Source organism: Halichoerus grypus, chromosome 1 (assembly GCF_964656455.1).
Source record: "Halichoerus grypus chromosome 1, mHalGry1.hap1.1, whole genome shotgun sequence".
NCBI classification, from domain to species: Eukaryota; Metazoa; Chordata; class Mammalia; order Carnivora; family Phocidae; genus Halichoerus; species Halichoerus grypus.
In genome coordinates this window covers 111,921,078-111,944,358 of record NC_135712.1, presented here as the reverse complement: position 1 = coordinate 111,944,358, position 23,281 = coordinate 111,921,078, and the positions used below count along the sequence as shown (strand labels likewise).

General features: G+C 42.7%; 1 protein-coding gene across 2 annotated transcripts in view; it reads left to right on the top strand.

Moving 5' to 3' along the window:
* Positions 1 to 23,281, top strand: part of GYG1 (glycogenin 1) — a 72,583-nt gene that overhangs the window by 817 nt on the left and 48,485 nt on the right. The gene's annotated exons all lie outside the window — the stretch shown is intronic.

Below are 23,281 nucleotides of genomic sequence, written 5' to 3'. Positions count from 1 at the left end.
ATTCACTTGCTGTAACGACATAGAGGTGTATTGGCTCTTTTTTTAAACAGTTTTTAATATTTATTTTAGAGAGAGAGCACGTGCGTGCGAGCAGGGAGAGGGGGCAGAGGGAGAGAGAATCCCAAGCAGATACCCCACTGAGCCCAGAGCTGATGCAGGGCTTGATCTCACAACCCTGGGATCAGGACCTGAGCTTAAATCAATCAAGATCAGACACTTAACGGACTGAACCACCCAGGCACCTGAGGTGTATTTGCTTTTAATGATTTCATAAAAGAATTCATTCTACTTCCCAAATGGCCTCTGGGATCATATTTTGCATCTCCCCACCCCCACAACTATTTGCAGTTCTTCAGGAGGAGGACTTTAGCAGCCCTTCAATGACATCTCTGTGCCCCTCCAGTGTTCTCTGCTTTGTTAGTCTTTCATCCCCTCCTGGCCTGATTGCAGCTTTCCAGTTTTTAACCCCTCCTCTTCCACACTCCTCTCAATCGCCTTCTCACCGGACTCTGGCCAGCCCCAATGCAGGGTTTCCATCCCAGAGTGCTCCCACCCAGTGCCTCCGTCCCAGCTGCCTCACCATGATTCCTCTGAAACTCACTGAGTAAACATCAATTTGCCATGAAACAGCTCCCACCCAAGAGTCTCCTTTCCACCAGAAACATGCACTTTGTTACTCCCATGCTTGGTCTGCACCATGCAGTTGGTTTGCTCTAGCAGCCCTGTTGAGCCTAATGGCATAATTCACTCCTGTTTATTTAGTTGGTTAAATCAGATTAAAATGTGTTTTTGGCAGGGGTAGAGTGTGCTCACTTGTGTGTATTTTAATTTTCACACACGCTTTCAATGCAGAGACCCAGAGGCACAGTTTAAAAATTAAAAGTTTACAAAGCCATGCTGATGACAGTCAACGATAGTGGATAGGCTTCACAGCCAGCAAATACTTAAAATAAGTTTAATTATCTTGAAGAACTACCGCTCTTCCAGGCCCGAAGAGGTATCGCTCCCCACTTCAAGGTCCCCAAAGGGCTTCACCAGCACCACCAGGAAAGCTTCATGAAAGGACACAGTCCTGGGCCCTATCCCAGATCTCCTAAACTAAAATCTCTGGGCAGAGACCTGGAATCTCTTTTTCCACAAGCTCTCAGCCAGCCCCACATATTTTCAGTCCAATGTTTGGAAGCACTGCTCCGAATCGCTGCCCAAAGCTCACGTCTTGCAGAAAGGTCTCAGAAAGCAACTTTTGCCAGTATTTCCCAGTCTAAAGACATGCATACTATCTTGATTTCGGCCATATCCATGTATCACCTACTCTGCAATTGACCTAATATGTGTATATCAACTGGCTTGCATTTTTGCATAAACGGATTTCATTTTTTGTTTTATCACTACTATAAAATCATGATTTTGATGTATAGTTTTTCTAGTACACAATATAATAAATATACATCATTAATAACCGTTTTAAAATGCTTTTCTCCGTAGCAATATGCATAGTTTGTGTACCAGTGGGTACACCTGCCATACCTGAGAAAAAGCTGACCGAAAGAAAGAATCTCTGGTCCCACCTTTCCTTACAAAGAGGGCCCTGAGGACAATTATGACTAGGAGAATTTTGTATTGTTCCATTCTTCACCCACCCTCTCCTTCTTTTAATCAGTAACCAAACAAATCACTGGAGGTGGGGTCCAGGAATTGGTCATTCTAATATAAAACCAAGGGTAGAACCCATCACGCCATTTCCCCTTCAAAAGACATTTCTCCCCAGTTGGGAAGTCCCATTACCCTCTACCACCTCCACGGGGCTACTTTGTATTCACTGATAAACAGAGGATGAAAAAGCCACTTAAAATATTCTCACAAGTACAAATCAGAGCCAAAAAGTGGATGCTTGACTCCAGAATTCCAGGGAATACCAACCTCCAGGGCTGTCTTGTACTAGTGCTGGGTTAACACTCCCATACCTTCATGGCAGCAGGCCCTGGTTTCTTCCTTTCTCCTCGTTTCTTCTTATTCTCTGCTTTTCCCTTTCATTAGTTAAAAATAAATGACATAGGGCGCCTGGGTGGCTCAGTCGTTAGGGGTCTGCCTTCGGCTCAGGTCATCAAGCCCCACGTCGGGCTCCCAGCTCGGAGGGAAGCCTGCTTCTCCCTCTCCCACTCCCCCTGCTTGTGTTCCCTCTCTCGCTGTCTCTCTGTCAAATAAATAAATAAAATCTTTTAAAAAAATAAAATAAAATAAATGACATACTTTTTTTTCTTACTTTGAAAACAAATGTTCATGCAAGAAAAATTAGAAAGAAAAGGTAAGATAAATAAACATTTTGAAAGGTCCATAATACAACTGTAGGGACACTTACTTTTAACCCTTTAGGATATATATTCCAAACACTTTCTAGAATGTGTGCCAGGATATTATTCACAGATTGATGTGTGCTGAACTCAGTACTAGAAAAGAATGAGGGGTGCTTTCTTTATTCTCCTTCATTTCTAACCCAGCACTTGACACACTTCAGTTGCAGAGCTGGAAATGGAAGCTAGGAGGCACTAGAAGGCGAAGGCTCACCTACCCGGAAGGAGGCTGGTGCTGAGTGGAGGATGTCTGAACCAGGACCGGAGGTTCACTAGGGAGGAGGCCAGTGGCAGTGGGTTCTTCAAAAGGGGAAGACCCATGCCCCACCCCACCCCCAGACAGTCCTCACATAGTGACCTGGCTTCTGCAGAAGGGGGATTGAACACCAGATTTTTGGCCTTATCCTACAGCATAAGATCCTTGTGCCCAGCTTGGCGAAGGAAAAGAAGCTGACATCTTAGAAAAAGGACAGTAAGCAACCCAGTGGCTCCCACAGAGCCCTAAACAGTTGTAGCCCCTCTGTTTGCTGGACACCATGTTAAAACTCAACTGAGATGGAGTTTCCAGCCAGTTCTGGTGAGTGGGAGGGGCCCAATTTATCTCCTTTAGAACTGTTAAAGCCCATTGGCCGGAGACACCAAAAAGGGAGTTGAGAGGGGCTTCTTAGGGCATTTGGGTTTTTTATGGATACGTTTAAGGAGACATTAGGGCAGCAGGGGTCAAATCTGGACTGGATTCTGTCAAGAAGAAAGGGAATATGGTGATAACTATCTTAATTTTCACCTTGAAAAAACTGAAGTGGGGGAGAGTTGTCATCAGTTTAAAAAGAAAGAAAGTAGCAGTCATCTGTGTTAGAAAAGATATTTTAGGTTGTAGAGTGGCTTTGTCTTTATCTTGTTCCAAACATGGTCAGAATGGCCTTGTACAGCATTGTTTATATTCTTTAAACGTTGTTAATTTCCACTTGGCAATATCATGATCCAGCTGCTAGCAGAGCCATTTTTTACTTTCCTGAACAAAGGACTGTATCATTTCTTAGCCCAAATTAATATCCATTATATATGTACACAGATGTTTTTTTACAAATACAGGAGTGTACTATACATACTGTTTGAGAATCTATTTTACCTAATAATATATCAACAAGAGTTGTTTGTGACAGTATTCATCTGTGTCATTTTAAATGGGAATAATGGGGTTCCATTGTGCAGATAAGCCATACGTAGTTAACTAGTCCCATACTGCTTGACATTAGAATGTTTTCTTCCATGCATTCAAGCCTGTGTGTGTGTGTGTGTGTGTGTGTGTGTGTGTTTATGCTTTCGTAATCAATGCACTAATGGACATCTCTGTATCTAAGATTTTGTGTCTATCCACAGTTAGTTCCTTAGGATAAATTTCCAGAAGTGGGATTGCCAAATTGAAGTGGGGCCACAGTTCTAAAGCTTTTGGTAATACTATCAAATTGTCCTTAAAAGTTGTTACAATGTACACTGTCACAAAGCAGTATAGGAGAATGATTTTAGCCCTGTTTCCTTCAGCATGCTTTGTAATTTTGCAATTATCTGCTTTTATTGGTTTCACATTTAGTAGATTTATCTACCCCCACATGAGTTCAGATGCTCTAAACATGTTAGTGAGACCAAAACTATCCACTTAATTGCTTCCTGAGTAAGAGTTTTTATCACTAGTTAAGTAAACAAGTCAAAGGAAATGTTCTATTGATAGTAAATCAGGACTGGTTTCCATACACAAAGGACAGCATGCTAAAGTTAAGGTTTTTGCTGACAGAAATAGTTCGTTGATTTCTATCTCAAGCATTTGCGGTTTGGTCCTCTATGACATTTCAATAAACATTTGTTGACTATCTTTTAAACGCTATCTGATCCAATTAGATTTTTTTGGTTGTGAGTGACAGAAAAACTCAATTCTAAAGGCTTAAACCCAAAGCAGGGTGAAATTTATTGATTCATGTAACTGAAAACCCTGGAAGACAGTGTAGCCACAGGTGAGGCTTCGTCCTGAAATTAAAGGCTGCCACCAGGATCCACCTCTGTTTAGCTGCCTTTGGACTGGCTTGATGCCTAAGCTCTCTGTGGTGGCCTTTGGCAGCTTCGGGCTTTGTCATCATGGTCACAGGATGACTGAAGGAAAATCAGAAGGAAGTCATCATTGATACTGGGCAGGAAAACAACAAATACCACCATTATGACTCTCCTAGAATTCTAAAGCTAGCAGGAAATTTGGAAATCATCTAGTCTAACGTTTTTCAAAAGGTGTTTGTTTTGTTTTGTTTTGATGGATTTAAGATCTTTCGCTGTCTTGGGGCACCTGGGGGGCTCAGTCAATTAAGAGCGTCTGCCTTTGACTCAGGTCATGATCTCAGGGTCCTGGGATTGAGCCCTGCTTCCGGCTCCCTGCTCAGCGTGGAGACTACTTGCTCCTCCCCCTCTGCCCCTCCCCCTGCTCATGCTCGCTCTCTCTCTCTCTCTTTCTCTCTCTCGCTGTCTCTCAAATAAATAAATAAAATCTTTAAAAAAAAAAAAACTTTTGCCTTCTTCACACAAGATCTTAGGATAAAGCCAAATACATAAAATAGAGTAAAACTGAGCTACTCATGTTGAAACAGGGGTAAGAACCCTAAGCCCCAAGTATTTCACCCCCTCTCTTTTTCCTCATCCTCCCTGAACCTCCTACAAGAAGCACTGATCACTTTGGAGTAGGGAAAATGAGGCCCTGAGCACATACATGGCTGGCTCTAGGACACATAGCCCATGAGTGATAGAGCCAATGGAACTCGAGTGCCCTCGCCCTGTCCCTCTGTCTTGCTACTTCCCTCATCTCTGTTTATTTCTCACTGCCATTTTGAGTATTGGGTTTCACTTCTATTTTTGACTAAGCACCTCTGTCCCCACCAAAAAGAAAAAAGAAAAGGTAAACAGAATTGAAAGGCTCAGTTGCCTACCATGCGTGTTTATGCCCAGCCCTCATGCCTCCAGCCATAGTGGATCACTGAGACAGGCTCAGGACCAAGCAGGTTCAAAGGTACATTGAGCTTCTATATTCCTCCAAGTCCACTTGAGGTTTTTTTTTAAATCACCAAGATGATGCCAGAAATCAGTGTTTCTCAGGGTATCACCTAAGGACATTGTGGATACTTCTCTAAGATCCTCTTAGGAATTCTTGAGTTTAGAAGATATTTTTGGACAGAGTGCAGGATGAGTGACAGAAGCAAAAGGACCCAAAATAAGAGTCCTAGAGATCGCTGTCCTATGAGAAAGGAAGATTATCAGTTTGACTTTAAGGGATAGAAACATTTTCTTTAGTACACAATTGAAAGTTACAGCCAATATTGAGAAAGAAATGAAAAAGATGACCAAATTTATGCAAATGGAAAAAGAATCCTAAGTGGTTACAATAAATAGAAATAAAATAATAAACAACACCATCTGTGTCTGGTAAGAAGTATACCCCAAAATATCACCATTATGTTTCATATTACCGTAATGATTTTCATATCACCATTATCACCATATCACCATTATGTTTCATTTGCCTCTATAACCAAGAGATAGATATGAGGGACTAATGTAATTCACCAATATATTCTCTCTCTCTCCAACCCTCATCCATCTCTTTCTCCCAGTTAATTAAAGCTGTTCTTATGCAGAAGAATTGGGGCATAGAAAAAACTTGGAAAACTACATTAATACATTTTCCAACTAAATCAAAATAAAAGGGTAAAGGTCATTGGGACCCTGGGTAACATTCAGAGCTCCATATATACAAGATCGTGGGTTAAAGCCAATGGATAAATGTCACAGGAGACCAGGAGGGGTGCGATCCTCTCCTCTGTAAAGAACAAATTTTGGAGGGTCTCATTAAAGATAACTCTCCCTTTATATGGGGGAAAAGAATTTCTATCAAAAAACTATGTTTTCTAGCAAAACCCACACATAACCTTTTTTATTGTACACTGGTACTCTGCAATTTAAAGCAATATTTAATTTGTTGAAGCTAGAGGTATAGAGTCTCTCCAAATATTCAAGTTATAAAAGGAAAATGTTTCCATTGAACATAGAAGAAAAAAATTAGGAGAAAACTGAGCGTGTACTTATGTATCCCCTTCAGATCCCAAATCACTTTGTGAGATTAGTAACATAGAAATATAGTAAACCTATCATGATTTGTTTACAGAATCTTGAGCTCCAGTGCACCGAGAAATGTGATTGCCAGGAGAAATAAGTTGGGTCAGGGAGGCATTCATTTTTTTCACCTTTGGGTTCGAATAATCAAAGAAATTAAATCATATGCCCCTGTGACCACCCACTTTATTGTTCACATCCCAGTTTTTGGTCACCTGGTGTTATACTTTTATGTTTACTCATCCACCTTTCCTACCACCAAACTCAGCAAAGGCAAGGACTGTATCTTACTCATTTAGGATCCTGAAGGTCTTAGGAAAATGCTTGTCCCTCAATAAATAACATAGAAACAGAGGCAGAAAAGAGATCTAATGAATTGTATCAGCACCCCTTCCATGCTTTGATTTGCTGCCATTTTTACCTTTTTTCCAAATTAATAAAAGGTTAAGTGTAAATTCCAAAGAAAGATTGGGTCAGAAGATTCAGAGACCATGGCCAAAAAAGGTTTAGGACTGTGGAAGAAAGTTCTAGAAACATTGGGTAAAATTAATTTATTCCCAACACTACCTTTTGCTTTCTTCCTTTGCCAATTTAATGAAAAAGATAATTAAGCCTAAAAATGCAGCATTGTCAGGGAAATGGCAGTTGAAGACAAATAGGGTATACCAGAAGAGGGCACTCTTAACACAGATATTTACAGTTAACATTTTTTGAATGTTTGCCCCACAGCAGGGCCAACAGGGAAAGCACAGCATTCTTTCCTAAGGAGCTCATAATTCTCCCAGCCAAGCAAGGAAAAGGAAAAACACCAAGGGTAAAAAATTAGAGAAGAATGCCAAAGGTGATGACCATGCTCCCTGGCCATTGCAATCTGGAAGCAGAGCTTTATATGGTTCTCAGAGGACTATTTACCTCCTCCTCCTCACTAAAGCAAAAAAAAAAAAAAAAAGAAAGAAAGAAAGAAAGAAAGAAAGAAACGGAAAAGGAAAAGAAAGGAAGGAAGGAAGGAAGGAAGAAAAAAAGCCAAAGAGCAACTACTCCACTCTACCGGCCAACCCACATTCTGGCCTGCATTAACCCCACTCTCTGTACTGCATTTCAACTCTTTTTATTTCCATGCATTAAAACAAATCATTTCATTCTAGGGCTAGACCAAACCACATTTGCCAGAAGTCTGTAGTGTTAAGTGATAGTGTTGTACTTTTTAGGGGAAGAACAGCCACATTCTCCCTGATGCCCCACGGAGAGTGCCTGGGCTTCTGAGCTGTGGAAACAGATGAAGCCTATCTCTTCCTTCATGCTTCTTTGGGACACTTACAGACTATAGAAATTTTGGTTCTCCTCCTACTCTGACAGCTGCCATTGCACATGATTAATCCAGAGATTGGGAGATAAGTACCCCATCTCATCCTGGCCCCAGAGCCCTGTCTTCCCCAAGGCCAGCTCTGTTTGGGGATTTCATCTGTGTGCTGGTCCAAAAGATGCCCTTCTCCTAGACCATGTATGACTCTACAATTCCAACTCAATTGCCCCACCGTGGTGCTGGTCCTCTTCATTCCTGTGGGCTGCTAGGGGTCTCCCTGCTCCAGGCCTGGTTCCCCAACAGTCCTTCACACTGCACTGGAGTTCCCTTCCTAAAAAAAGAGCTGATGCTTGACTACTGCAACCTCAACGCCCATCATTCTTCTCATTGCTTACTCCAGCCAGATTGGCCTCTACGTTTTTCCATGAACATAACTGTGTTGCTGCCTCAGGGCCTTTGTACTTACTGTTTTCTCTGTCTAGAATTATATTCTCCAATACCCACATGATTCATTCTCTCACTTCATTCAGGGTTGTGCCCAAATATCATGCCTTCCCTGACTGTGGGCATCCAAAGCAGCTACCTGCCATATTACACTCTATCCTCTTACTCCTCCTTACACTGCTTTATTTGTCTTTACAGTGTTCATCACTCCCTGACATTATGTTATATATCTGATAGTCTACTTATGTCAGCTCCCTGAGGGCAGAGACTTAGTTCTATCTTGTCCACAACTACATTTGCAATACCTGGCACTTTGGATGTTCCCAGTAAATATTTGCTGAATTAATTAATTAAACCATGCCTTTCATCCACTCACTTCCTTCCTCCATCCCCTCAGGTACTCGTCATTCATTCCAGAATTAAACCAAACCCTCTGGCATGGCATTCAGAGCTCATGATCTGACTGTCCCTTCCTTTTCTGGCCTTATTTCCTATCACACCTCCTCCTCCTGCAATGGACCCTGAACTATAGTCAAACCTAGTGGTACACCCTCCACTCTCATGCTTGCTCGCTTGTGCTGCTGCCTCCGTTCCATCACCACTTGCTGAAACCCGCCTAGTCTCTCAAAAACCTTCCGCCATGCCGTGGCCCCGCAGGGGAGACTTCTCTATTCTCCCTCCCATCCCAGCCAATGACAGCTCTGTCCTTGGTATCAGTTTGTACATCTCTTAGATTATGTCCTGTCTTACACGGTATTGCTCCATTTAACTTTCTCTACCAGTAGACAAAATACCAGGACTGGGTATTTTCTCTTTTATCTCCCAAGCACCGAGAGCAGGGGTCTCAAACGCAAATGCCCGCAGAAGCTAGGCACAAAGTGAGGTACACGGGTGTATCACTCTGCTTGGGCTTCCCTAACAAAACACCACAGAGTGGGGGCCTCAAACAACAGAAACTTACTTTCTCACGGTTCTGGAGACTGGGACTCCAAGGTAGAGGTGCCATCAGGATCGGTTTCTGGCGAGAGCTCTCTGCCGCGCTTACTAAGGCTGGATAGCTGCCGTCTGCTCCCCGCGTCGGGGTCTTTCCTTTTCTTCTGTAGACACGTGGTGACAGCGAGCGAGCTCTCTGGTGTCCTTTCCCCTAAGGGGCACCCTTACCCCTCTAACTGCTTTCCTCCTTTTTTTTTTTTTTTAAGATTTTATTTATTTGTTTGAGAGAGAGAGAGAGGGAGCAAAGGGAGAGGGAGAAGCAGACTCCCCGCTGAGCAGGGAGCCCCATGCGGGGCTCGATGCCGGGACCCTGAGATGATGACCTGAGCTGAAAGCAGACGCTTAACCCACCGAGCCACCCAGGCGCCCCTCCTAACTGCTTTCTTAAAGGCCCTATCTCCGCATATAGTCACATTGCAGTTAGAGCCTCAAAACACGGACTTAGGGGAACACAGTTCAGTCAGTAACAAGGGGCCAGATAGGACTGAGGGAAAGTGGAGGCGTTCCCCGCTCATCTGGGGCGGTCGCTGCTCGGCCCTAGCACGCGGTCCCAGGCCTGACGCGCAAGCCTCATAGCCCCACCCTTTAGGACCCGAAAGAAGCTGAAAATCGAGATCATTTGTAGGTGAGAACTCTTCATTCTAAGTTGCCAGTAACTAGTTCAAACATATGTTCAACCTATGAGAGCAAAACAGATGCAGGATCCTGCCTGGGGACCAAGGATCGGCAGTGTTCCGGACGCCAGTGGAAGTACTGGGCCCGTAGCAAAGCCTTGTGAAATGTTTTGTGAGGAAATGGGTCCCCGGTGTCTGTGTGTGCCATTGTCTGGAGAATTCGGAGATGAAGGTGACGTGCTAGGGGAAAGTATGACTTCTAATTCATGTAAAGACTTCCTATGCCTCCCCCCCATTTTCCGTGGTGTTTGTCCACTAGCAAGTTCCGCTGGCCCTGTCCACCTCTCAGTTCCCGGCACACACATACCTCCCGCCCCCCCACCCCAGCCCCGCGCACCTGGGCAGACCCCCCCCTCCCAGGGCTGCAGTTAGTGGGGGAGAGTGAGAAACCGGAGTCGATTCTCAGAAAGCCACGGAAGAGATGAGAGGTCTGGGAAATAAAGATCAGGAGAGGTTAAAGGAACCAAGGTAATTCCGCTCAGAGGGGAGAGGGTTACAGGTTTAGCCCGCAATGGTTTTCAAGTACATAAAAGGCTCGTGCCCAGGACAGTAATGAGCAGTTCTCCCTACTGAGAACAGAACAAACAGAAAACAGACTCCAAATGCAGCATGGGGATTTGGATGTTTCTTTCCCTAACATAAACATTTGTAAGGACTTTTGTGTTCGAATGGACCTTTATAGTGGAAAAGTTCTTTTTTTCATTCATTTATCTCCCTTCTGGCTCTAACATTCTGTGATTCTAAGAAAGTCCTGTTAGAAAAGGTTGTTCATAACGAGAGAATGAGCCGTAAGGTGAAAGAAAGACTTTCATCTAGATATGATGGTGATGTGATGTTGCTCAATGAAGGATATAATATTTCTGTATTTAACCTAAGAGAGTCACTTCATACAGAAAGCAACAAAAATCCACTTGAACTTGGTAATATGTTCAAGGTCATGGATGACTATCAACAGCCACATTTTCCCCCTCATCTACTTTCCGTTTGCATACCAAGAAAGCCAGATTTCCTCCAGTAAATGAGGAGGGGTAAAGAAGATATATAAATAAATAGATACACATAAGCAAACAAACAACCTGTTCCTTAAGAAGTGCAGAGTCATGATCCTCCAGGGCAGAGATGATCTGCCCTCACAGGACAGCTGGACCTTTCCTAGGGCCCACTGTAGTGACTTGCATTTTCTTAATTTGCTAAGCGAAAGGACGGGCATGGGTGAGCTTTCATCTCTGGAAACTCTGGCAAACCTGGAGCTACAGTCAACTGGCCTCCAAGGAACAGTTCTGCAGCCCTCAGCAGAACAACAAGATTGATAAAGTCTTGGATGTTTCTTTTGTGCTTCCTCTCCCCGGTGTGGCCCAAAATGCCCCCGCCCCCCCGTCCCTGGACACCTTCACCAATAGCTAGCTCTTTTTTGCCATATGCACCCACGGAGAAGGCTAATCAGACCCGGAAACCAGCCTACTATCTTTCCTCACAGGCTAGCCTCTGACGAGGAATTCCAGCCAAAGTAATAGGGCCTTACTCCTCTTTCGAAGAATGCCCATTGTCACACAAGTCACAGGAATGAATCTGGAGGATTTCCAGGGTTTCAGATAAACACATACCCTCACGCAGGTAAAACCTGCCTGGCTAGTTTGTGGCATTCGCTCAGTCCCGAACTCCTCTTTCTGCCACTTCCCAAGATTTCTTTCTTTACCCTGATATTGCCTAACTCTATTTTTCTTCTTGGTGGACTTTTAAAGGCACTTGGTATCCTATTTTAATAGGACTAGCTATTAACTAATAAGAGCAAGAATGCCAACATTAAATCAAAAAGAAGTGTTTTGTTTTGCTTCGTTTCGTGTGATAGGACTCTAGCTGAAAGGTACGATAAGGAGAGGGGATCCTATTCAATTATAGGTCATAAATTGTCACTGGACATCTGGAATCAAGGATGACTACACCAGGAATTTGAAAAGCTGACAAGCACGAAGAAGGTATTTGAGACCATGAATTCAGAACAAGCAAAGGGGCAGCTTCTCTTACTGTGGGTTATTTCTTCCAAAGCTGTTATGCTCAGAGCTACCATACTCTGCACTGGCTTAGACAGCATAAAAATGGGGGGATGAGGACATTGAATCTATTGTTTATGAGTAGAGATTACTCATTTGAAATTCTGTCACATAAATTTGGAGCTAGGCAACCTGGATTCAAATCCCAGATCTGCCATTTGCTGTGAGAACCTGGCCAAGACATGTCATCTCTAAAATAAGGACATGAGTACCAACCTCCGAGGTTGCTGTGAAAATTCTTTTATATAAGATCCATTATACCCATGGCAGTTGTTAACACATATCTTTTGAGAAGTGGTGACTATTATGATCATTAAAATAATAATAATAACAACAACAACAACAACAACATTTTCACTCCTTGTAGCCTTCTGGAACACACCTCTTAGCTTCCAATCAAACTTACCTTAAAGCAGACATCAGCAACCTGGAGTATTGTGGCAAAGGCAGCCCTGGTATTGGCTCAGAGACTGTACTTCCAGGGTCTTCCACTGAGGTACGGAAGTGCCTTCACTCTATCCTAGGCAACCTCCCTCTTTCTGTCACCCTCCCTCCACCTTCCAGCAAACCCACCCACCTCTGTCCTGCCCCGAAGCTACTCCTCTTCTCATCCTCTCCTCTGTAATCAAAACTCTTTTTCCTTCAGGACTGTGATGTTCTGTACGTGCTCAGACAAAAGTATCATCAGTTTCCTCATCAGCCAACGGAAAGAGTGAATGAAAAGCTCCTAACTGCACTAGGCACTCAAGAGGTCTTGATAAGGGGCGCCTGGGTGGCTCAGTTGGTTAAGCGACTGCCTTCGGCTCAGGTCATGATCCTGGAGTCCCTGGATCGAGTCCCACATCGGGCTCCCTGCTCGGCAGGGAGTCTGCTTTTCCCTCTGACCCTCCCCCCTCTCATGTGCTGTCTCTCTCATTCTCTCTCTCTCAAATAAATAAATAAAATCTTTAAAAAAAAAAAAAGAGGTCTTGATAAATGGGAGTTCTCATCCCTCATCTATGAAGTGAGAGATCTGGACAAGGTTACCTCCAAATTCCTGGGATTCCACAGAAACTCAGAGTCAATTGTGGAGCCGGTGTATATTTGCATGCTGGCAAGAGAATTTTTTTAACCACCCACACTCCTCCTAGTTGAGACTCATCTCTGGCTGTTGGTTAACTGATATTTAAAGATACCTAGAGAAACTGGATCACCCCCCAGCCCACACACAAAGGCCAGAAGAGTATTAAGCTCCTCACCACCCTACTTCTGAATGGTGGCTGGCCCTTGCTTTGAACACGAACATGGCTAGAGAATTAAAAATTAGGTTTGCCACCTGTTAAGAATATTTATGGACAGTCCACGGACACATAGGTCAACTTCATCCTAGAGAGACCCTTTATTCAGAAGCTGTGACCTCAGGTTATCAGAAGCATGACAGGCTTTTTGAGCAGATTCTAAGAATGGTCCAGGCACCCCAGGCTTCTGGTAGCATCTACTGGATTCAGGCTGGGGTGACCTGACCTGAAGATGGCACTTGACATTAAGTCAAGTTTGGAATTCGATGGCTGGTCTGTCAAGCAGAGGACCATCTATGGGACTGATGGCTCCATAAGAGCCCAGTAATGAAATTATGTGCCTAGGATACACAGCTGGCCGTTATACTCTCTATGGATCACTTTAGGCAGCAATAAAGATAAAGTGCTTTATAATGTATTCATTCATTTCAATAGAGTCAGTAGTAATGCTAGAAAGTGGTTCGTATCAAGAAAAGGCTGAACTGCATTTGAAAAGAAGAAATGTGTTTTCTTAGTGGGATTATTTTGGAGAACCAAATGAATGTACGTGAGATGCTTCATTAAATCATATGTCAGTTTGGCAGGTGATCCTAATATGCTCCTGGCAAAAGTGGGATTTGGAGCAATTGAAACGGTGGAAACAAATGAGCTACAGGTGTGCCTTGTTTTTGTTTTGGGTCTCATTTGGATTATTATGGGCTACATCAAATGTATGTCAAAAAGTTTGTAGATCATCCCAATAAACAGATTTCGAGTTTCTAGGAAACATCGGACATTTATTTGATGGACACACAAGGGACAAAATGTGTGCTCTTGGAGACTCAACAGCTTCTGGGTATAAATCTCCCTATTCCAAGGCTGTTCTCTCCCCCATCTCTTCCAGGGAAAAGATAAGTCACACAGGGGGAAAACTGGACTCTTAAAGTGAGGTGGGAAACACCGAGATAACCACCCAGCGAAGGACACTCTCCTGGAAGAGGTTGTTTTGATCCTTAGAAAGAAGGTAAACCTATAGAGTGCCAAGCTGGGTCCCTGGCCTTGAAATCCTGCCAATCACCATCCAAAGTGTTGTTTCTTCTAAGCTGATCCATGCTGAATGCTAACTCATCATCTTCCTTTTCTTCCTTTCCTCAAATTACCCTCTTTTTTGAACTTTCCTAGTTCATTGATTTAATTAATATATCTATATTGAGAATCTACTATGTGCCAGGCACTGTGTGAAGGGCAGAGGTAAAAATGAGGGATAGTCTTCGTCCCTCTGCCCTCACATTTTAGTAACAGGCAAACAAACAAAACAGAAAATAACCAAACAAATGACTAAATACATAATATATTGTTAGATGAGGAAACATAAGAAAAATCAAGCAGAGTAAGGGGAAAGAGAGGGATGGGGTGGTTAGAGAAGGCCTCTCTAATTCGGGGACATTTTAGCAATCTCTATGAACCTGCAAGAACTTTGGGGGAGAGTAATATTTTCATGTTTTGTGTATTGGTTGAAAATTCCAATTTTCCAAACTACAAAGGTAAAATAAATGTGTGGAGAGGCAAGATAGGGACTGAAAGCGAGGGAGCAAGTCAGGTAGATAACCTGGGGAAGAATGCTCGGGATGGAGAAACTGGCATATGGAAAGGCCTTGATGTGGGATTTTGCTGGCCTTGTTCAAGGAACAGCAAGGACATCTGTGTGGCTGGAGAAAGTGAGCAAGATGGGACGATGGGCAAAAATGGCTCTCGGCTCTTTTTCCCCTCAGCATGGAAACTACAGGTGCCTTTTACTCCTCCCACCCTTTATATATTTGGTTATCTTTTCTTTTCTTTTTTATTCCTTTTTGTTTTTGTTTTTAAAGATTTTATTTATTTATTTGTCAGAGAGAGAGAGAGCACACAAGCAGGGGGAAGGGGCAGAGGGAGAAGCAGGCTCCCCAGTGAGCAAGGAGCCTGATGTGGGACTCCATCCCAGGACCCTGGGATCATGACCTGAGCTGAAGACAGATGCTTAACCAGCTGATCTACCCAGGCATCCCTTGGTTATCTTTTCTAAAGGATGATTCTCTAAAAATCACCCTCCCCCTGCTTCTCTCTGATCTCTCCCCCGAATTCAGGCTCCACTCAATTTATGCCTGGATTACTGAAGAGCCTCCTAACTGGCCTTCCAAACTCATGCAGCAGCATCTATTGCTCTAATCACTTTACTCTAAGCTTCTAGATTAATCTTCCTAGAGGACTGCTTTCATCAGGTGTCTTCCTCCCTTGCATAAAAATGGCTTAGCATTACCTATAGGATAAAGCAGAAGCTCCTTAGCATGCCCCTCCTCCATTCCTGCCTCATTCTGGCCTAAACTCCATCTTTCTGTATCTCTGTTCCCACTTTCCCAACTCCAATGACCCCCACCCATCATGCCATATACTCGGGGTCCTCACTCTCAAGCCTTGAAGCCCAGCCTATGACCCACTTTAACCTAGTCTGAGTAGCCCATCCCAAAAAAGATTGCCTCCTCTCTTGAACAGCCAGCACACGAAGTCAGAAGTATGCCTCCAGTTTGCTGCTTAATGTACAGCAGTACACAGGCCCATAGCTTTCTTCTTTAGTCCTAGCCCCCCAATTATACTAAATTCATTGAGGGTAGGAACCATGTCTTCTACATTATTTACATCATTTGAGTGCCATATATGTACAAGCCGTATTTTATATTATATGTGGACAATAAATACTAACAAAGAAAAAGTTATGGGTTGTTGGACACTGAATTGGGTAAGAAAAATAAAATAAAATGATCATATTGTATCGATGAAGCCATCCTTTTTCTGCAGACAAAAGGGGCTATTCAAAGCAAGGTCGTCTTCCTCGTAATATGAAGGAAGGGAAGCTCAGCAGCATGATCACAAAAACTTTATTTTGTTCACCCCCTATATTCAGTAACTAGCTGTCTAAGTAATCAGATAGCTCCCATATTTGTGTTAAGCACTGAGTATATGTAACTACAAATTCTCTAGGGAAATGCTATCAATGTGATTGAACCAAATGTAAAAACTCTACACACCTACATGGACTTCTAGTAGGTAATGCTAACAGGTCTGAAGAGCTTTATAAAAGTGAGAAGATACATTTCTTCAGTCCTCAATACCAATGTCAAAGGCTGGATGGCAGCAGCATTTTTCCCACACAGAAAGCTCACATGGGTGCCAGTAAAAACATAGGCAAAGTTTATAAATCTTGCATTGTGATGGAGAAAATATAAAATCTCATTCTTAAGTAGCAAGGTTTCCAACAAGAAACTCAAGTAGAAATTCTTTCCACCTTTGAATGCCTGATGGCCTTGCAGAGTGTTGCCCAACAGAACTGAACTGTCTGGACAGTATTTTCTGTGTGGTCTTTGAAGTTCGCACCTGCCAGGGTCTTTGAAGTCCTATCTTTTAAAATCATAATAATCATAACTAAGTTAAAAATAAGAGATGCCAGAATTCTGTACTCAATTCGTATTTCACCTGGTTTCAACAAGATGAAGCACTTGAAGGGAAAGGGTGAGTGTGTAGGTAGACGGGAGGGGTTCCGTGGCAAATCATTAACTTTGCCTTTCCTCTTGCCTTTATTCCTGGAGAGCCTGCAGCTGTGATTACACCGTCCATGGGGAGGCTCGGGACGAGGCCGGCTGGTAGTGACAGTAGGCAGAGGCCTTACCTGACGTAGCATGCAGAGGCCCCGGGACCCTCCAGGTCCTCCCACTAGCTAACGCCTGGAATTCCTTTATTATTAGCTAATTTGCACAGCTTTCTTCCTTCTCGGTGAACCTGCAGGAATTTTGAGGAAAGCTAATACTTGAAGCTGTCAGGTATCTCTGAGGGCAAAGGTTGAAATTCCTGGTTTCCCGGGCCGGGCAGGGCTAAGAGGGGACTGAAGCAAACAGCTCCAGTGAACCCCAGCTGCGTGGAGCCGTGCAATGTGGGCCCGCCGCTACCAAGCCTTCTGACCTTTCAAAAGATGCCAAGAAGCCACATCTTTATGCGAAGCACCCCCCCCCCCGCCCCTTTTTGACGTTGACCGCTAACTCTTGCTTGATACAACACTGCACAGACGAGACCAAACGCACCCGCAGGCCAGCGGTGAACCGTGTCCGCACTCGGGTCTCAGTACGGTGCACGGCAGAAGTGAGGGTAGAGCCGGCAGCCACCTGGTAACCGAGGCTCGGAGGAGGGGCGGGGCTTTCGAGAGAATCCGAGGGTCCGAGTGTGAGCCGAGCGGCTCTGCCAAAGCGGGGCTCTGCGGCAGCTTGCTTGCACACCGACCTGGGCAGGGAAGGATGGGGCCACACAACGAGCCTCCGGAGGGGTTTCTGAGCAGCGGCTTTGGCCACAGCCTATCTACCTCTGCTCTACCCCTTGTCCAGGCCCACCTTAGGATATTCCCGGGCACATTGAAAAATATATCAATTATGGCTATGCCAGTGTAAAGACAAATATGAGCCAGGCTGGATTAGTATTCATTTTTTTTTGTTTGTTTAATTTTTTTTTTTTTTTAAAGATTTTATTTGACAGAGAGACACAGCGAGAGAGGGAACACAAGCAGGGGGAGAGAGAGAGGGAGAAGCAGGCTTCCCGCTGAGCAGGGAGCCCGATGCGGGGCTCGATCCCAGGACCCTGGAATCACGACCTGAGCCGAAGGCAGACGCCCAACAACTGAGCCACCCAGGCGCCCCTAGTATTCATTTTTTTCTTCTGATTTTGAAAGAAGTTTAAAACTTTTCTTGGGCCCCTAAAAGTATCGTGGGCCTTAGACCCTCGCCTCCGGTGCCTAAGGGCCTGAGTTGGCCCTTCCTCCAGCCCAGCAGGGCTTGGACTAAATGCTGGATGAAAACTCTTGGTTACTAGCTACTGGTGCCTGTCACTGTAAATATGACAAATCAGTAGTCCTGTTGAGAGGCGGCTAGATTATTGTGGACACAAAGCATAGGCCATAAAATCGGACTGCATTGGTTCAAATCCCAGCCTTGCCATTTACAATTTAAGCGATATTAGGCAAGTCACTTGACCCCCTCTGTACCTTGATCTCCTCATCCATGAAGCAAGAATAGTAACAGTACCTACCTGAGAATTGTTGTGAGGATTAAATGGGTTAATATATGTAAAAAGCTTAGAAAAGTACCCAGCAAAAGTAAGAAATAAACATTAGCTATTATTTTGTTCTGTTGTGTTCCCACATCTGACTGGCTTTATGGTTCTGGATATTGATGAAACTATCGAGTTAACATGTGAAAACTCTTGAAGGACCAAGCATTCTCTGGTCTTGAAGGCAACAGCTTTATCATGATTTCCTAAAGGTAACTTAACTGTATAAAATTCAAGAAATAGATGAATATCTATGCAGGCTTGCCTTGGCTAATTTTTAATCGTGTGCCATCTTCCTTCTATCAGCTTCCTGATTTCCCCCATTTGTCTCTAAAAGAAGTTCAAAGTGGAGACTTGAACTTAGAAACTTATCCATGAACTGTGTTTGATATCCTGAAGAGATACGGTCTTTTAATAAATAAATATGCCTTGCATTCATCGAGTGCCTAGCAACTTTCAAAGCACTCAAATATACAATGATAAATGATATACATTCAAAGCAGCTAAAAACAAGAGAGAATTTTAGAAGAGTTCATGCCATTGGGAGGACCCAGAGCGCCAGTCTCCCCTGTTGTACTGGGATAATTAACGACAGTGATTTCTGTTGTCATCCATAGAGTCGTAGAGCGAGAAGGAGCCTCTCAAGTTATCAGCCCATCCCTCATTTGCTGAGGACACTAAACACACAGTTGTTTCCTCAAGGTCATGTTGGTTGGTCTCAAGCTCTTTATGTCTAGTCTTGCCACCTCTATCACCATTTTGCATATATTGCCTATTCTGAGTCCTTTTGTATGAATTCATACCTCTAACACTAGAATTGTTGCAGCTAAAGATGGTTATAGACTTTCGTGCAGATTTTAAATTCTTTTGGTGGAAAAAGAAAATGGTACTCAAAAATCCTTGCTAAATGAATGAATGAAAGTTCTTTAAGCTTTCATTTCATGTTATCTTGTGATCTCACTGAACTCCTCACCATTTTATAAAACAGGAGGAGGAAATAGAGACCCTCATGTATTATCATGTTCTCAGCCTCCATGTAGTCCATATGGTTCATAACCACATGTGGAATGAACTATTTCTATTTCCAAATGTTTATAGATACATTAACATGAGTGTTGTTTGATTTCAAAAGAGCAAACAACAATGTCTCCAAAGCCACATGATTTGGTGATTCCTGAAGACAAGAGTAAGGAAGGTCATGTGGAAATGTGAGCTAAGCTGAGCCTGTATCTCTTGCTCTCTCTACATAATATACCGTTAACTGCTCAAACTACAAAAAATATTTATTCTCATCTAAGCCGAAGGAATGGCACAACTTTGAACGTCTTACACCAGCCAAAAACGAATGCATTTTTCAAGATACATCTTTACTGTAGTCTAATAGTTCCCTTTCCAAAAAACCAATCAACAAAAACCTCTTGCACATTTGCAAAATACTTGAAGATCATTAATTCCTCCCGATAGTATTGTTAGCTTACTTTATAGTGAAGGTGCTAAAGAAAGTTTGAGACGTATTATGGAATTTTATATAACTCACATTCTATTCAATTGAACCCAGTGAGCCATGCTGTGTTCCTAATGCTCAAATAGATGTCCAAATCTTTCTTTGGGCCAAAATAAACCAATTGGTTGCATCTGAAATAGCTGTTTTGTTAAAAACCAGAGTCATTTATAAACAGAATGGTGATTTCCTTATAGCAAAAGAACAAAACCCGTTACTAACCTATGCTCACATATGATGTTCAGCTCTGTGGGCTCAAATGCAATTCCTGAACATAAGCCATGTCAGCATTAAGCGCTGAATACAGGCTAATATATGGGCTCTTTTTAACTGGACTATTAAGTCCATTAACATTTAATGAAACAATTTTAACTTTATCCACAAAAACACTCACAATGCCTTTCCATCAACTCCCTAAAGGCAAAACAACATAAATTTAAAAGAAAAATAACCATGAAGCTTTGCTAAGTGCAGATGATTTCCATAGGACAGGTTAAGTCCTGAATTTCTGTCTCAGTGCAGTCCACATTTGATTTTTACTACAAAGATAAACTCAAACTGGCAATTACCCTTTGCTAACCCTACCAAATAACCTCAGCATGAAAATGCTGGCATTTTTCTTACTACAATGCAATGTATGGAGAATTAACTAAAGTAATTTCACCAAGAGTCTTAGTAATCCATTTCAAATTTATGCTCTGAAACATTATCTTTAAAAATATCATGTTAATGATTTTCCCTTTACAGCAGGCTCAAAATAAAACTATATTCACTTTGGCTTGAATGATGAAGAAAGTTCTAGAAACCAAAGTCCTTTACAGAGATCCACTGTCCCGTTGACACAAAGATATATGTGGGACACAGGGAACTCAAATTGTTCAGTCGGTTGTGGTTTTTTCCCTGCTACCTTCGACACATACCTATGCTATTTAAACTTATGCTCGTTCTGAACCTAAGTCTGGATATTTTTATAAGTATGTCCCCCCACCCCAACGCCTATTTTGAAACTTCTAAAGTAGAGAGAAGTGAAATTGGTCCCCTTGTTAAGCTTTTTTAAAAAAAATCATTAACATGTTCTTCTTCATGTTTCTTAGCATGATGCTACTATCTGGACAATTCTATAGATTTAACAATTCTATATCCACTCCTCCAAATCTGACCACTTTGAAAACGACTCTCCCTCAGTTAAAACAATAAAATACAATAAACTATAAGCATCCATGACTTAGAGTCATGTTTTTGGCAAACTTATTTAATAATCTAATGATTTAAAAATAAATCATATTTTTTTCAAACATCTGTCTTGAAAGACCTCACATAGCAGCTTCAGGGATTTGAATACCTTTGAGAAACCTGAACATCTAAAGGAGTTAGTGGGACTGATGCAGTTGAGGCACTGAAGATTCGACATGGCAGTTGTAGGACTTGTAAATGTACCACAGTAGGAAGCAGCTTCCCATGGACTTCAAAGCAAACGGCAGTTAATTATCTAGCTTTCAGGAGCAGCGTGGACTTACCGAGACAGCTGTTAGGCGAGGACACATGGGCATCTTCACAACTGAACATCAGCTCGTGTCATTGTCTGGCTTGGATCTCATTGGAAAGAAATGCTTAAGGTCTCAGCTTGGTTCAATTCAAATTAGTCTAAGAGTTTTCCCAGATGGTTTCTCAGCACAAGCTTATTTCTCACCCCAGAGCCTGTGCTTCACCATCACCTCAGATCTGCAGTCGACATGCTGTTTGCATATGCTCAAGCTCCATTTTTAATGCCGTGCATGGGATCTATCCATTTGAACTTTCTGCTCCCTGTTATTATTGTGAATTCAACCTGGGGGTCTTATTATTTTGGTGACAAAAGGAATGCTTCTGCTTTTTAAGCTCTCTCTCTTTCTTTCTCTCTCTCTCTGTATCCCTCCCCCTTCCCTCTCATCCACTCTCCTCATTTTGTCACCAACAGAGAAGATTGACTGTTTCTACCTGGTGCCTAACAGGTGGGATGTCTTGGGGTGTTCTTCGTGGCTGGCCAAATATAGTGGGTCCAACAGTTACTTGATTTGCACGAATCCTAGCAGGGCCTGGCTTGTCCACAGTTTCCCAGAGCATCAGCTTCTATCTATGACCTGATCAGCCTTCAGATAAGCCATGACAAATGCCCAGAATAACCAAGTTCATTCTTGGCCTCTCCTAACACCACCTCCCAGTCAAGGATTGTGGTCACAATTGTGCACTTTGCTGCATCTAGCACCATTTTTAAATCCAGACCTCATCCTTCTTGAACAATGTCAAGTCGTCCATAAACACAAGGGATGTGCCCTCAAGGAAAGATAGCAAAAAGAAAGTAAAGAACATATTCCTTTGATTAGACCTGCCAGAGATAGGGAAGAATAAAATATAAAGGGGAAAAAGTGAAGGACAGAGTTATTGGGATCAGAAGCTAATTAGGAAAGAGTTGAGAAAAGGAAAACTTTTCAAAAAAAGGGGGAAAAAATGAAGTACCAAACTGATATGACCTAAACTAACTTCATCCCTTTTACAAAAATGTCTGCCTTTAAGTTCTCTAAGTTAGTGAGGTCTTGCTGTTAAACTTGAAAAGTAAAAAAATAGCACTTGAACAAAAAACTTCAACAATTGCTGACCTCTCATTGCAATTCACTTCAATCAGCCCCATACTGTTTCTTGACATGTCCAAAGTCCCAAATGAGGCCTTGCTGATTTCAAGCAGTTGGTAACTATGTGCAATATATGCAGAATCATCTTCTGGGGACTCCAAAGACCTAGGACTCTTCTTGTCCCTCCACCTCCAGGAAACAAATATCAAATGCTTTCATCTTTCTAGTATGCAAAATGTTTTCAAGCTGCCTGTAAAACGTGTGCTGTGAGTGATTTGACAAAAATATTACACAAATTTATTAATTATCTTTAAACATGTTTCTTTGCAGTTTTCAGGTCATCTTATATTAAGTGCTGAGCAGAAACTGGCTTTGTTTCTTACAGTAAAATTACACAAGATGCATAAATCTTTAATGTTCTCGGTTGCCTTCAGTGACTTTGCTTTCTTCTAAAAGTGTCTGAATACCTCTGAAACGCATGCTGGATAAATTCCCAAGATGCCAGGCTGCTAGCCAAAGTACTCAAAGGTGATAGGCTACAGCTGCTTCCTTCTTCCTAAGGAAAATGGTGCAGAGATGCGGTCACTGGGTACTTGACAAATGTGTGATTGCCAAGCGTTCAGGCCCTGTCTTCTAAGGAGATGCTGAGTAGACCATGTGAAAGCAAACTGCTTTATGTGGACAGTACATAGTTAACCAAACCTAGGTTTTTTAGTCTAAATAAGGCAATGTGTGACCAGTGAATCATAAAAGCTGAGAATAGGAATGTACTTTAAAAATCACATGGTACTGGGGTGGTGGGTGGCTCAGTCGGTTAAGTGGTTGACTC